The sequence below is a fragment of the Pyrus communis genome, chromosome 2 (genome assembly GCF_041283825.1).
Source record: "Pyrus communis isolate YQ-2024b chromosome 2, ASM4128382v1, whole genome shotgun sequence".
Taxonomy (NCBI): Eukaryota; Viridiplantae; Streptophyta; class Magnoliopsida; order Rosales; family Rosaceae; genus Pyrus; species Pyrus communis.
In genome coordinates this window covers 25,219,073-25,234,692 of record NC_142566.1, presented here as the reverse complement: position 1 = coordinate 25,234,692, position 15,620 = coordinate 25,219,073, and the positions used below count along the sequence as shown (strand labels likewise).

General features: G+C 33.3%; 1 pseudogene; it reads right to left on the bottom strand.

The window, feature by feature from the left end:
• Positions 1–13,718: 13,718 nt before the first annotated feature.
• LOC137748591 (1-aminocyclopropane-1-carboxylate synthase 7-like) lies at positions 13,719–15,620 on the bottom strand (annotated as a pseudogene).

Here is a 15,620-nt window from a genome sequence, read left to right as displayed (position 1 = left end):
ATTTGAAATTACTGTCTTTTAAAACGTTAATAACAATTTGTTACATATATAAATTTCAAATGAATGTCGATACTTCTAATCAATCAAATTGTTGTTTCAAATGGAATGGTTTTGTAGTTAAATTGTTGAGCAATATTATACTTACCACATATTTGTACCTCATTTTAATGTCATATATGACTTTTAATGATTAAAATCAAACTTACCACTGCAAGTGGCCCTTTCTACAGTGGTGGAAATGTATTGTGCCCTTGTATGACTGTGTGGTTCGAATTCCGTCGTTAGCCAATCTAAAAAAAAATTAAACTTTCCACATATTTGTACTACATTTTAATACCATACAAATATTTAAAGAAAATCCAATGAGAGAGAGAGAGAAAAAAAAAAAACATTCAATTGAAAGAGATAAAACCATCATCCAAATATTACAATGACATAAAATCACTAAATGACATTTTTACACATCAGTTATCACATTATGGGACATTTAAATGTGGTATGGCTAACATTTGCTCATTCAATCAACATCGTAGCTAGTGTTAGGAGTATTAAGATTCTCTGGTTATGGAATTGACATGTGTCAAGAGATTAAGAAGTTAGTTAGGTTTGTTGTGATTGTAGCTTAGAGTGCAAGCTACTATAGCTATTATATATAGCTTGTAATAAACAGTTGTAACTAATAAGAAAGATCAATACATTTCCAAAGATTCATTCCCTCTCTAAACCATCTCAATCTTCTTCTATCTCTGCATAACAGTTCTTACCAAATCCTTCAATGGTTACATGGTATCATCGCCGGAACAAGCATAAAAGCTTGACGATTCTTCGATCTTGGTTTCATCTGCTTCCGCTACATCTCAAGTTTCCTCTGTAATACTGTGATTCTTTCTGGTAAATTTGGGCGTTTCGTCTTCACCCGTTCTTTTGATTTTGCGCTCTACAAAGTGTACACACCAAGTGTTTGTGGTTTGTTCTCTGTCAAGATCACTTCAAGATTTCGTCACAATCTGCAACAATGGTGACAACTTCTCAATTACATATTCTCCAATCTCCAATCACTTCATTGATTTCATCTGTTTCCAGCTCAGTAAACATGAAATTGGATGATACGAATTATTTGGCCTAGCATTTCCAGATGCAGTTACTTCTTAAAGGTCATATCATCATTGGGTTTGTTGACGGCTCAACACCCTGTCTTACCCAGTTTAGTCAAGAATCTTCTGATAACTCTGCATTCTTATTTGGTAATTCCTCCACAAGGGTACCATCAGATGAATACAAGATTTGGAATATGCATGATAAAGCATTAATGCAGTTAATCACTACAACGTTGTCTCCTGATGCAATTTCATGTGCAATTGGCAGTACCAGTTCCAAAGAATTGTGGACTGGGCTTAAAGAACAGTTCTCTACAGTCACAAGAACAAGCATATTTCAACTCAAATCCAAGCTTCAAACTATAAAGAAGGGTAATGATTCCATCACACTATATTTGCAGAAAATTAAAAAAGCAAGAGATTTCTTGACTGCTGCTAGTGTATTCTTTAAGGATGATGATATTGTGATTCTTACACTAAATGGTTTGCCTGCTGAATTTAATATAATAAGATCTGTGATTAGGGGTCGTGAAACTGTGATATCATTGAAAGATCTTCGATCTCAACTACTTGTTGAAGAAACTTTGCTTGAAAATGTATCTACTTCACCAGTGTTATCTGCACTCATGGCACAAAACAATGGTTTTACTTCCAAGAATCGATCTTTTTCCAACTCTGGTGGCAACCATGTTAGTCCCAACTCTAATGCATACAAGTCTTTCAACAACAACAACAAAGGCAGAAATTGGTTCAATTCCAACTTCAATTCGAAGTTTGGCAACAACAAGAATTTTCATTTAAGTCCTGTTCCTGGAATTCTTGGTACATCACCGCCAAGATCACAAAATTATGGCTTTCAGGCCCAAACTTGCCAAATTTGTGGGAAAACCAATCATCTGGCCTCTACTTGTTGATTCAGGAATACAAATTCATCACAGGGATGTCAAATTTGTGGCAAGAACAACCATCTTGCTGATATTTGTAGATATAGAAATACAATTGTTTCTTCAGGTTGTCAATATGTGGGAATCCCTATCACATTGTAGAAACATGTTTTCAGAAGAATCCTACTTCTCCAATGAATGCCATGCATGCTGCCACACCTAATGGTCATTACTCTTAATTCTCAGTGCCATCTGCACCATCACAGCAACATGTTTGGCTTATTGATTCAGGTGCCAATAATCACATGACTTCAGAATTGATTAATTTCTTATTGGCAACCCTATATCCATCAAATGAGACAATCCGAACAACTAATGGTGAATGTTTGGCTATCTCTCACATTGGTTCAACTTTCTTCACAACTCCAATGAAGCTTATTAAGCTTAATTCTATTCTTTATGTCCTAAAATTGTCTCAAAACCTATTGTCTGTGCATAGGATCTGTTTGGATAATAACTGTTGGTTGATTTTCAATGCATTTTCATTTTGGATTCAGGACAAAGACACAAGGAGGATACTCTACAAAGGGCTGTGTAACAATGGATTATACCCCATCACCTTACCAAGTTCTCGTGCAATCATCAATAAAGGGCAACCTGCAGCTTTTCTTGGAAAACAAGTTACAATCAGTATTTGGCATAAGAGACTAGGTCATCCTTCTAATTCAATAGTCTCTTAAGTTTTAAGAACTTTAAATGTCTCCTGTGTTGCTGATAGTATATCTTCACTATGTAAAACATGTTTTGGGGGTAAATTTAGTAAACTACCATTTTCTCATTCAGTTGCAAAGTGTGTAAAACCTTTTGATATTGTACATAGTAATGTGTAGGGCCCTGCTCCTTGTGTGTTTTTTGAAGGATTCAAATACCATGTGACCTTCATTGATCATTGTACCAAGTATTGTTGGATTTTTCCAATATGCAATAGAAGTGATGTTTTTGCAACATTTGTTTTCTTTTACAATTTCATTTTCAACCAGTTTCATACATACATAAAAACTCTCCAAAATGATGGTAGTGGTGAATATATAAGTAAAGCATTTCAAAAGTTTTTTTTTATTTTTTATTTTTTTTATTTTTTTTATTTTTTATGATAAATGAGTGAGCCATCAAATGTCATGTCCTCATACACTAGAACAGAATGGGATAGCAGAGAGAAAACACATACATATTATTGAAACATCCATCACTTTGTTACAATCTGTTTCATTACCATCCTTGTTTTGGTTTTTTGCTTGTCATACCTCAGTATACTTAATCAACAGAATGTCATCTCCTATATTAGATAATAAATCACCATTTGAATTGCTGCATAATTCAATACTTGAGATCCAACATTTGAAAGTATTTGGTTGTTCTTGTTACCCTTGGTTAAGACCATATAATAGCACCAAATTAGAACCTAGAACAACATAGTGTGTCTTTTTGGGGTATGCATCCAAGTATAAAGGGTATATCTTCTATGATGTATCTAGAAAGAAAATTTATATCTCTAGACATGTGATATTTGATGAGATAGAGTTTTCTTACCCATCTTTGGTTCCCAAACATCATTATGTCACTACTACACAACTACCATCACTCATTCAAACACCAATTCCAATTCCAGATCACATTAATGTCCTTATTTTGCCAGAATCACAAAATCACTCCACATTGTGTTCCTCACCAGGTCCCACATAATTAGGTTCAGCTCATATACCTAGTTCCATGCCAAATACTGTCATCAATCAAGCTTCAGAAGACTCCACTACAATTCTAGTTACAGTTTCAAGTTCCAATTCATAAGATTCAAGTTCTAGTCAATCCATTACTGCACCAAAAACACAACATTTGTCTCCTACACTCTCTGTGGTACCTGAATTTCAACCTGAACAACTGCAAATGGTTCTATCTATTCCTCAAATCAATCTTCACCCTATGCAAACAAGGTCAAATAGTGGCATCTCAAAGAAAATTGCTCTACTTGCTGTTGTACATGAAAATGAAGGAGTTGATTTGAGTTAAGTTGAACCTGCAACATATAAGTCTGCATTAAAATCCTCAGTATGGCATGAGGCTATGAAAGATGAGATTTCATCTTTACACAACCAAGGTACATGGTCATTGGTTCCTCTACCACATTACAAGAACTTAGTAGGCTGTAAATGGGTATTTAAGATCAAGAAGAATGTTGATGGTTCAATTGGGAGATGTAAAGCAAGACTGGTAGCTAAAGGGTTTAATCAAGAAAAAGGTATTGACTATGGAGAGACTTTTAGCCCAGTTGTTAAACCTACAACGATGAGATTAGTTCCAGCCTTATCTGCACACTTTGGTTGGACATTAAGATAATTGGATATGAAAAATGCCTTTCTACATGGCACTTTCCAAGAAGATGTGTAAATGGCACAACCACTTGCATTTGTTGATACCAAACATAGAGACTATGTTTGCAAATTAATTACATAAATCCTTATATGGATTGAAACAAGCACCAAGGCTCTAGAATGAGAGATTAACTAGTTTTCTACCATCTTTGGGGTTCAAATCCACATATGCAGATTCATCATTGTTTGTGAAAATTGTTGGCAGTTATGTGGTGATCTTGCTATTATATGTTGATGACATCATTATAATAGGAATTGCAACACAAGCAATCATTGAGGTTATTCAATCTCTCACTCAGGAATTTGATATAAAAGATATAAAAGACTTGGGACCACTTCGCTACTTTTTGGGGATCTAAATTATGCAGAAGAAGAATGGTTTATTCCTATCTCAAGACAAGTATGTCACATATTTGTTAACTAAGTCTGAAATGTTGTTGTCTAAACCATGTGCTACTCCATGCTTGCCCTACAACAGATTGCTCGAAGATGATGGAAAACCTTATAATAACCTGCACTATATAGAAGTTTGGTTAGTGCCCTCCAATACTTAACATTCACTAGGCTTGACATTGCTTTTACAGTGCATCAGGTATGTCAATTTATGCAAAATCCTATGGAGTCACATTTCATGGTTATTAAAAGAATTCTCAGATACTTAAGAGCTACTCAAGGTTGTGGTATTCATTATGTCAAGGGTTCACTGGATGTCACTGCATATAGTGATGCAGATTGGGCAGGGAACCCTAATGATACAAGATCAACCACTGGAATGGTTGTGTTTCTGGGGTCAAATCTCATTTCATGGTCATCTAAGAAACAAAACATTGTTTCTCGATCATTAACTGAAGCTGAATATTGGGTTTGTCAACTATAGCAGCTGAAATCGATTGGATCAACAACTGTTGGTTTTTTTGCATGTTCCATTTTTTGATAAACCATTCCTCTTTTGTGACAACTTATCTGCAATAGCCTTTACTTGCAATCCAATTCAGCATCAACGTACTAAGCACATTGAGATTGATGTGCATTTTGTTCAAGAGAGGGTAGCAAAACAGCAACTGCAGGTGCATTTCGTGTCTTTGAATGAACAGTTTGCTGATATACTTACAAAAAGACTCTCTGCACCACTATTTCAGACACATTGTGCCAATCTCGGGCTCAATTTCTCTGCTTTTGAGCTTGAAGGGGGGATGTTAGGAGTATTAATTAGATCATATGGCTATGTAATTGACATGTGTCAAGAGATTAAAAAGTTAGTTAAGTTTGTTGTGATTGTAGCTTAGAGTGCAAGCTACTATAACTATTATATATAGCTTGTAATAAATGTAACTAATAAGAAAGATCAATACATTTCCAAAGATTCCTTCTCTCTCTAAACCCTCTCAATCTTCTTCTTCTCTCTCTGCATAACAGTTCTTACCAAATCCTTCAATGGTTTATAGCTAGGTTATAAAATGACTGTTTAATAAAAATAAAATTGTTCATTTATGTGGCATCTGTACATCACTTGTTACATTATGTGGTATTAAAATGTGATAAGACTATAATAATATTGTTCTAAATTGTTTAACTATAGTCACTTAATACTACGGTCCAGTGATATTCATCTTCACTTCTAAGTGAGAGATCTTAGGTTCGATTAAAAAATTGTTTAACTATAATGCTATCAATATATATAAGTTTTGTTTTGGTTACAATGTATAGGAAGAAAATTAAATAACCAATAATAAAAATATCAATAGAATACCCTTTATAATAAGAATTCATAACCATAATGGCTCACATCACCAACAATCGCAATACACTAACGCAGGAGAAATGGATAAAAACAAGGAACCTTTGATGAGCAACAAATAGTAATTACTGAGAGTATAAATTCTGCATTGAATGCTTCCTGTTGTGGCAATTGGTTTGACAACGAAACCACAACTTTTTCTAGTAATATTATTCTAAGGGGGATTATATTCACACACCCTAAATTACTTTTCTCACACTCTTTTAATTTTTTAATATTTTATACACACCATTAATACTTGATAAAAAATATTAAAAAATTAAAAGAGGGTGGGAGAAAATAATTTGAGGTGTGTGAATATAATTTCCCTATTTTAAAACCCTCCAATATAAACTATTAAATACATTACATACGTACCTAGAGACTTAATAAGAAATATACATAATAGAAAAGTTCATAGTTTCCTTGTCTGTAAAGCAATATATGTAAAATTAAATAGATAACAAAATTAAATAGAAACTAACAAAGAATCCTGCATCGCTTTTTTTTTTTTTTTTTTTTTTGTGGTAAATAAAAAGAATGGGAACCTCCGTGCATCACATATGTCAGATAAATCTTTCTCATTCTTTAGAAGAAAAAAACTTATTGTCAAAAAATCATATTCATCTTTTAATTAGACCCTTTCTATTACCCCTAAACTCCATGCTCAAAAGTGCAAATATATGAAGAGATCTAAGGGCAGTTAAGCTATGCTGACCAGACAAAAGGTACCAATTTATCCAAGATTTAATATTCTGATTGCTAATTAACGAAGGTTGGACAAAATTGAAGCTCCGTTAAGATCTGCTCATGTTATCATGAGCCCGCAACAATTATTCTTAGCAACAGAACTTATAATTTCTTATTAGCCGAGGATTATAGCAAGGATAGTTGGTTTTGGAGCCAGCAACCATATGGTCTTATTAATATTTTAAAGTTTAAACTATTCTTATTGCGAAATGGTTTTCTTAATTAATAGATAGATATAGGAAATGGGATTTTAATCATACTCAGCCCATGATATTTGAAGATTGGTATACTTGTGTATATATTCATGTTAATGGAGGGGTATTGTTCCAGTTATTTTCGTATATGTATACATATATCAAATAACTAGAACAATGTTCCTCTGAGGAAAAAGTTCGTGAATCTGCTCTACTGGATATGTATAGTGTAAATATATCAGAAGACTGCTCTTTTCTCAAAGTTGTCTAGTATGTAACATGAGATGTTTATATTGTCACAGTGAGAATTTGAACCACAATGCAACATAAACATTTGTCCACCAGTAAAATCATAGCCATATATAAAAAATGTTATATTGGCATATAATGTGGAAGGTATTTTTGTTACACATATGCATGGAGTTAGGATATATATTTGTTGAGATCGCGTCTCTAATTTGTGTAGATTTCATCAACTAACTTGGCTATGGAAAAAAGATAATTTAAACATAGTATTTGTATAGAACCCAACAACTAGCATGAGATTTGCAATTGATAGAATCCTGCCTAACATCAAAAGAGAGAACGTGAATTGTAGCTACTGATCTTATGACGACTACCAAGGCGACTTCAGCTTGCATTGGAGAGACAAGTATCAAACAAAAGCTTCACAAGATATGGACCTTCAATATTTTTATATAATTAATGAGAATATTACCCTATAAAATAAAACCTAGCTAAAAAAATAATAAGATTTATTGGAGTAGCAGAGCAATTCCACTACTATGTATTTTTTGTGTGGAATGAGATTTTATTTTTATTTTTTATCGTTGGTTTTTTTTTTTTGGGGGGGGGTGGTGGTTCAATTTTCTGTAGTTTTAAGGTAGTGTTATCTATACACCTGTTTTTACCTCTCACATTTACTTCTCAATTTCTAGCCGTCCGATAGAGTAAATTGAAAAAAAAAAAAATCAAAAGAAAAAAATTAAAAGACATGTGGAAGATATGAAGGAGTGTACGGATAGAACCACCTTATTTTTATCAATGTGAAACTTCTACGTCGTAAATTTTTAACATTATGGACATGACTTTCAATTTGCCGCCAACGTAATTTCATTATAAGCGTAGAATCACTTGCTAGCAGCCTAGCAGCCGACATAAACTATATTAGTTTGCTATATCAACTACATATTAATGAATTAAATAGGTAGTTGATCAAGAAACTAATATTATGTTCATGTTAATTGTCAAGCTCTTTTGCCAGGAAAGTGTTCACATTCCTAAGTGGATTCCCACTAATTACAAGAGGGCAGCCACCATGTAACGGAAGCACCCCAGAAATTCGGGTTCTTGTGCTTTTGACAAGGACAAGTCAATTACTGCCTAAAAATTGCCTTTTTCAAGCATCACTCTCTAGCTAATCTAATTAATTAAAAAGTTATAAAAAAGTTATGGGGACCATATTACTTGAGATTGGGTTTTCTTAATCCTTAGCAGCTAATGTGTCAACATCTTCAGAGTAATTAAAAGGCCAAAGATGGTCACTTCATGTTGTTCATAAGGACTACAAATCACATATTAATCTGTATAATTTTGGGTTTTTTTTTTTTTTTTTTTTTTTTTTTTTTTTTTTTGTCTCAATCAATAATTTGGCCTAGCTAGCTAGTACTACTGCATTTTGTTCAGCTAGCAAAAGTGACCTTGATGATCGTATGAGTTGGAAAGTGTATCAATTTTCAAAATGGTCGGTTCTCAGCAGATTTGGATAGGTGCTATTTTTGTATTTTATACAAATTCTTATATAGTATCTATCTCCATTGACATTGAGACGATTCTCATTAATTAGTTAAAGCATAAGAATGCATGCATTTGGGACTAAATATGGAAAATCTAATATTCCAAAATCTTGTAATTTGTGGTAAGAAAAGGTCCACATTTTCTTCTCTCTGATGATTTCATAATATATTTCAAAAAAAAAATATATATATATTCATAGGAAGAGGGTGAATCACAATATCACATATGATCCAATGAGGCAATCAAATGAGGGCTGGTTTCCTGCAAATTAATGTAAAAGGGAAAGATGGAGCTGGTGTTTGTAACCTAATCAAAGACCAAATATCTTCATGGAAGATATAAAACCAATGACATTGTGCCACTTGGCGTGGAATTCTTTATTATAATCTTGCTAGCTAAGACCATGCCCGAGAGAGAGAGAGAGAGAGAGAGAGAGAGAGAGAGAAGTGTAGAATATTGGGTAGGTTGAATTGCTGAACTGGTGCGTATTAGGGTTTTGTACTTAATTTACAACAAGCACAAAAATAACCAAAACTTAATTACTTATTTAATATATTAATTAGTGATTCCAATTATGCGTCTTTCTATGGACACGTTTTGTGAACCCCATATGAGTTCCTTTTGAGACATAATCCCAACTTGGGCAAAACCGTGTTTACTAATGTCTGCAGAAAAAAACATGCACTAATTTTCTGTATTATCTTAATTAATTGCTTCTTGGTTCTGCAGAAAATGCGATCAGCCTTACATTCTGTAGTTTTCTATATATTTTCTTAATGTTGTTTGCCCTGGTTGTAAACCATAAAATGTGATCCACTAGCATCCACACAGACTTTGACTCCCAGTAATGCATCATAGCCATCAAGAATTCAATTTATGTTTCCTTTCTGCATATTTTTTTTAGCGTCCACACAGACTTTGACTCCCAGTAATGCATCATAGCCATCAAGAATTCAATTTATGTTTCCTTTCTGCATTTTTTTTTTAGCGTCCACAAAGACGTTGACTCCCAGTAATGCATCATAGCCATCAAGAATTCAATTTATTTTTCCTTTCCTTTCTGCATATTTTTTTTTCACCCCACTTGTATCTATTATTGAATATGTTCAAAGTAAATTATTTTTCTGCATGCATATGTGACAAGAATGACCTTTTTTGTGGAGATTTTTTTGTCTTAACCATAGGCAGCTTTGGGGAGCGAAAGTTGCAATTGCATAGGGTTCCAAATTTGAAAGGCACTTGAAATTTTTTTGCCATGTAACATATATATGTAATTAATAATGCTCTATATTATAATAAATTGCTTTTATTAGCACTTTAAAGTCTCATTGTGCACTCATTATAAGTATAATTTTTTTTCTTTCTATAAAAATTTGAAGTGCACAATGAGATATTTGGAGTGCCATAATAACACTCTAAAAGATGTTTTTTTTTATATTTTATTATATAATAATGCTATCAACTTTAAAGTGAGAATTTTTGAAGTTTTTTTTCTTGTTTGGTTGTTTAAGATATATTGAATTACTTTTGATTATTTAGTGAATGTTATGTTTGTAGCTCTTTTTACTTATTATTTAATGACATTTTGTAAACTTACTACCAATGAGTTCTAAAGTTTGTTTCGATTTAAGTTATTGCTTTCAAGCATCAATGCATTGTCCTACTTTTTTTGAAAAACTATCTTAAGGAGGGGCTTAAGGAGGAACCCTTTTATGAGTTTCGCACATGGCCTTCGAAATTTCAAAGACTACCCTAGTCTTAACCATGTATCTTTTACTCTTCTCAAGTAAATGAATGTATTTGTTTGTTTTTTCCTTAGTTATATAGGAAAGTAATAATGACATTTTTTTTGTTGTTTGATTTATTTAATTTGACGGCCATAAGTAAAGAGAGGTGTTTAGGAGGAAAAAAATAGTGTGTGATATGACATGCATTTGTGTGTATGCTTTTCATAATAAATTGATGACTATATCAAATAATTGAATATATATAGTTCAAGTTTGTACTTCGAAGTGTGATCCAAGATGATGACCTTCACGCACACGGGCTTCACTGTAATTAGATTGCTTAATCAAAGATTATTGTAAGACAAACATTGAGTCACACAACATCATGATTTCCTCTATAAATTATATTTATTCCATTTTTTTTAATTCTAATAATCGAATTGTATACTCCACCTACTTGCCAGCCAAGCAACCGCACCTCCTCAACTGCATGCGCATAACTATCATTTATTCAGACATGGCTTAGTTTGCATGCATGGGAACTCATGAAATGTTATATGTTATATTCTAATAAGACCTCGAAAATTGAGTTGAAACACATGCTTGCATGCATTTACATACATACATACATATATATACACATATATATTTCTAATGTAGTAAGTAGTTAAGAAGTCCAATATAAAGAGAGACAATTATCTCAATTATTGTACATTTCTCAAACATTTGCATATTGTCCACAGTGTGCATCGTAACCTTTTTCCAAATTAACCAACTTTTGTAAAGTTCAAATATTTGAGGAAATTGCTTTTACTATCTTCTTTAAACTTTCTCTAATTACTTGATAATCTGTGACTCACAAAATTATGGATTTCCCACCAATGTAGGTTGTATATATAAAAGTCTTCTTCTGTTAAGGATCTATTGTAAGGCCCACTTTAGATCGTGTTCCAATGATCTAACTATTTATCTTTTAGGTTTTCTCTTAAAGATTTAGTTTTTAGAAAATCACTTAAATATGAAATTATTTGACAGTCAATGGTAGTCATATTAGAGCTCAAACTAGCATAAGTTATTATTGATAATTTGTTTTCATAGATGGCCACCTGGGTTCATAACATTATAGAAAAGAATAAAAGCGTAGTCAAATTATACGTGGCCTTTGGCAGTACCATAAACAAAAGACTATCTATATAAAAAAGGAACATCAATGTGGCACCAGTATCTCAAACTAATTATCATGCTATTTACCATGTGTTTTATTTTTGTCACATGGCACCACAAGATACGACGAGCAAATCGCCAAATTAGCATTTCTGCTTCATGTGCAAGTCCTTTTTTGTATTGGTAAAATTTAAAAAAAAAAAAAAAAATTTACTCTATTAATGCCACATTTGGGTCGCCCTTAACCTTTAAATTTTAAAAAACAGCCTTGGCTTAGTAGTTTGGCTTAACTGAAGTTACTGAGTTTTATATTAGATTAAGGAATTGAATTAGTAAATTGCCGCCGAACTCAAAACAAAAAAAAAAAAAGATAAAAAAAAGGTAAATTGCCGCCAAGTGATGTGGTTTGATACGTTTGTTCCCATGCATATATGAAAATATAAAAAATGTCATTTCATTATCCCGATAGCTAGCTAGCTTACTTAGCTGCACTAGTTGAGAGTTTGTACTGATAAAATACATATAAATGATTGTATATGAAGTTGACTTATTGAAATACTTAGCCTTCTTTATTATTGATTAAGAAAATTAATTAGCTAATAAGTTTACAACAAAAGTAAGTTTTGTTGGCTAATGTCTGAAAATCAACGACAAATCGACTGAATGTTTACTTAAGATGTTGTTATTTATTGGAAGTTATATAAAGAATTGTCAAAGTCACATGGTGCTAAATAGTATGGGTTTAGCCAAGTTAACTAAGCAGCTGTTTGTTAATTTCATCCTCTCTGCATCCAAGTTTGACAGATTCAATATAATCATCTTATCATTTGTCCCAAAAAAAAAAAAAAAAAAAAAAAAAAACTGTACGCGTTAAGATATGCTTAAAACTACCCTCCACTCGATATGCATCACCTCTTGATTATTCCTTTTTATTAAAAATTATTACATTGTTATAACAGGGTCCACGATGAATGTTATGTTATGGCACAAGCTAGCGGTCTTATAGTTGCTCACAATAACAACCATCAAACTCGGATCAACATCAAATGGATCCTTGAGTTCAACCAAATTAAGCATATCTCTCTCAAATGGGTGTTTATTACTGTTCACATTTTTCATTAACTATTGTCGTCGATTATTACTATATTCTGGGCCTGCTGTGTATCAAATGGTATCTCTTTCGTGTGATGGAGTACTAACATTTGGCGTAAAGCTGTGCAAAATACTTATATTAAGCAAACCATATCTGAATTAACTAACACATCTTAATCATGCCAGGTTTTATGAGCATGACATGCAACGTCAAACTCAGCTTAAAATTGTCAAAGGTTGGAAATTCAACCTCATATCCAATATAATATAGGGTTTGAAGTAATTGTATATGGCTTAATTGTTGAAAAAGTTTACAATTTAGTTTTGGATTATTTTTTAGAGAAAATCGTCTTTGAGATTGAAGTAACTTTGGTTCCTGACAATAAAAATCGATAGAAGTGGTATCTAAGTTTATCCACCGTAAATGATTTTAGTCATTCCATGACAACTCTGTCAATATTCTAATTTAATTGTCACGCAACCACCTTTTTAAGGATATTTTTGTGAAACCTACTCTTGCACTTAACGAGAGTTTTCTTTTTGTAATCTACCTGTTTAGTTGCTCTTCTTCTTCCTTAATTAGTCTATAGCTGTACGTTATCTCCCAACATTAATATACTAATACTCCAGTCTTTCGCAGTTGATTGCAAGACAAGTCAAAGGTAAAATGAGTAGAATGCCAAAAATAAATAAAAATATATATCCGTCGATTATACAAGTTGAATGTGTAAAACTTGCCTTTTCAAGCAAGAAAACAAGATGGAGTTGTTACACAATTTAATCAAATCTACAGTGTATATATATATATATATATATATATATATATATATATGTAGAGAGACAAATCCAATTCTTAAATTGGGTTTTGTCCTCCACAATAATAAAAAAAGGTTAGAACCACCGAAAAAAAGGAAGATAAAAGAGAAATAAATTATAATTTTAGCTAGCCCTCTCTTTATATTCCATGAAATTATGTATTCTTGTCAATGCAATCTCAAGTGTCTGCTCACTCATGTTGGCAAAGCACACCCTGAACCAACCTGGCTCAGAGCAATGACAAGAAGATCCTGGAGATATATTTAGCTTCACTTCATGCAGCATGGAATCCCAAAGGGTCAGTTCACCTTCTCTTGTTGGTTCATCCAAAAATGGACTTAAATTCATCCAGCAAAACAACCCAGCATTTCCTTTCAAACACTCGATCCCCGATTTCTTCAAACCCTCGACGATCATATCATATCTCTTCCTCAGTCTCTCTCTGTTTGTCTTTATGTAATTTTCAGTGAATTCCTTGTCAGATAACATGGAAGCCAAGAGATGTTGTGTTTGAGAAGATATTAGGGTGAAGCTTGACATCCTTCTTGCTGTTGTCACAACCTTATCATTGTAAGAGTACACGGTGCCAACTCGAAAACCCGGAAGGCCAAGATCTTTGGATAGACTATAAACAATGTGGACTCTTTCTGCATCCTTGTACTGCCTGTCTTCAAGAATTTCTGCCACACTAATGAATTCGGAGGATGAGAAGGCGGATCCCGAGTAGATTTCATCAGAAACGAGATGGATGTTTTTTTTAGTGACGAATTCAAGAATCTGTTCAAGGACTGCTCTTTGGATTGTTGCACCAAGTGGGTTTGATGGATTTGTGATTAGTACCCCTCTCACTCTCATGTTCTTGGCTTCTGCCTCTTTGTGTGCAGCTTCTAACGCTTCTGGAGTAATCTGGAAGTTGTTTGAGCTTTCACAGTGGATTGGCACAATGTTCACACCAGTCCTCCACCTCAAATCTCTATCAAATCTGAAGAAGAAAATTTAAGTTGACATTAGTTTTTGATGATCAATATGAAAAAAAAAAAAAAAAGTCACAAAAAATTGCACGAAATAATATAACTTCCAGATGATAACATTCTCTTGTCAGATGGCATGTTATGTCCAGACTCATTCTGACGTCATGCGGTTAAAATGAGAACACTTAAGAAATGTTCCGCGTAAACATTTTGAAAAAGAAAAACATGCCAGACTGTCTGACAAGAGAATATTTCTGTAACTTTCAAAGTCCTTAAGTTTGAGTGATGGAGGAGTATTCTTACCCTGGATAGTATGGTGTTGGAACAAGCAAAGCATCACCAGGATCAGCTATGATGAAAGTCAACAGCTCATTAGCTGCGGTTGCCCCTGCTGTTAAGACTACTCTAGCAGGGTCAAATTTCGCTCTTCCTCCTCTAATTTGTTCCATAAAACTGGCCATTGCCTTTCTAAAAGACAAAAGGCCATGGTAGTCTTGAAACAAGGCATTTTCTCTAAAGCCAGACACTCCCTTTGATCCCTTTGAACCCAAGTTGGAGGCTTCTGAATTTTCTTCCAAGTACTTTTCCAACAGATCAAACGAAACCTGTTCAACAAAAAAAGTTAATATTAGATGAAAATTCTAGAAGTATTCAGATTTTTTTCTTCTGGGTTTTGTTGACAAATGATCATTTGTGATCATGAGAAGCACTTACTTGATTTTCAGCTAGTCCCATCTGTATGACTCCAGATGGATTGCTTGATTCATGATAAGGGTTTTCATCATAAGCTTTCCATCCTGCAAAGTATGGAGAGTCTTCTCCATGAGTATCAGAAACAGCTATTTTTGATAGCCCAACAGAAGGCTGCTGCTGTTCAATCTCTATAGCCATATCTAGCTTTCTTATAAAAGCACTTTGGCCT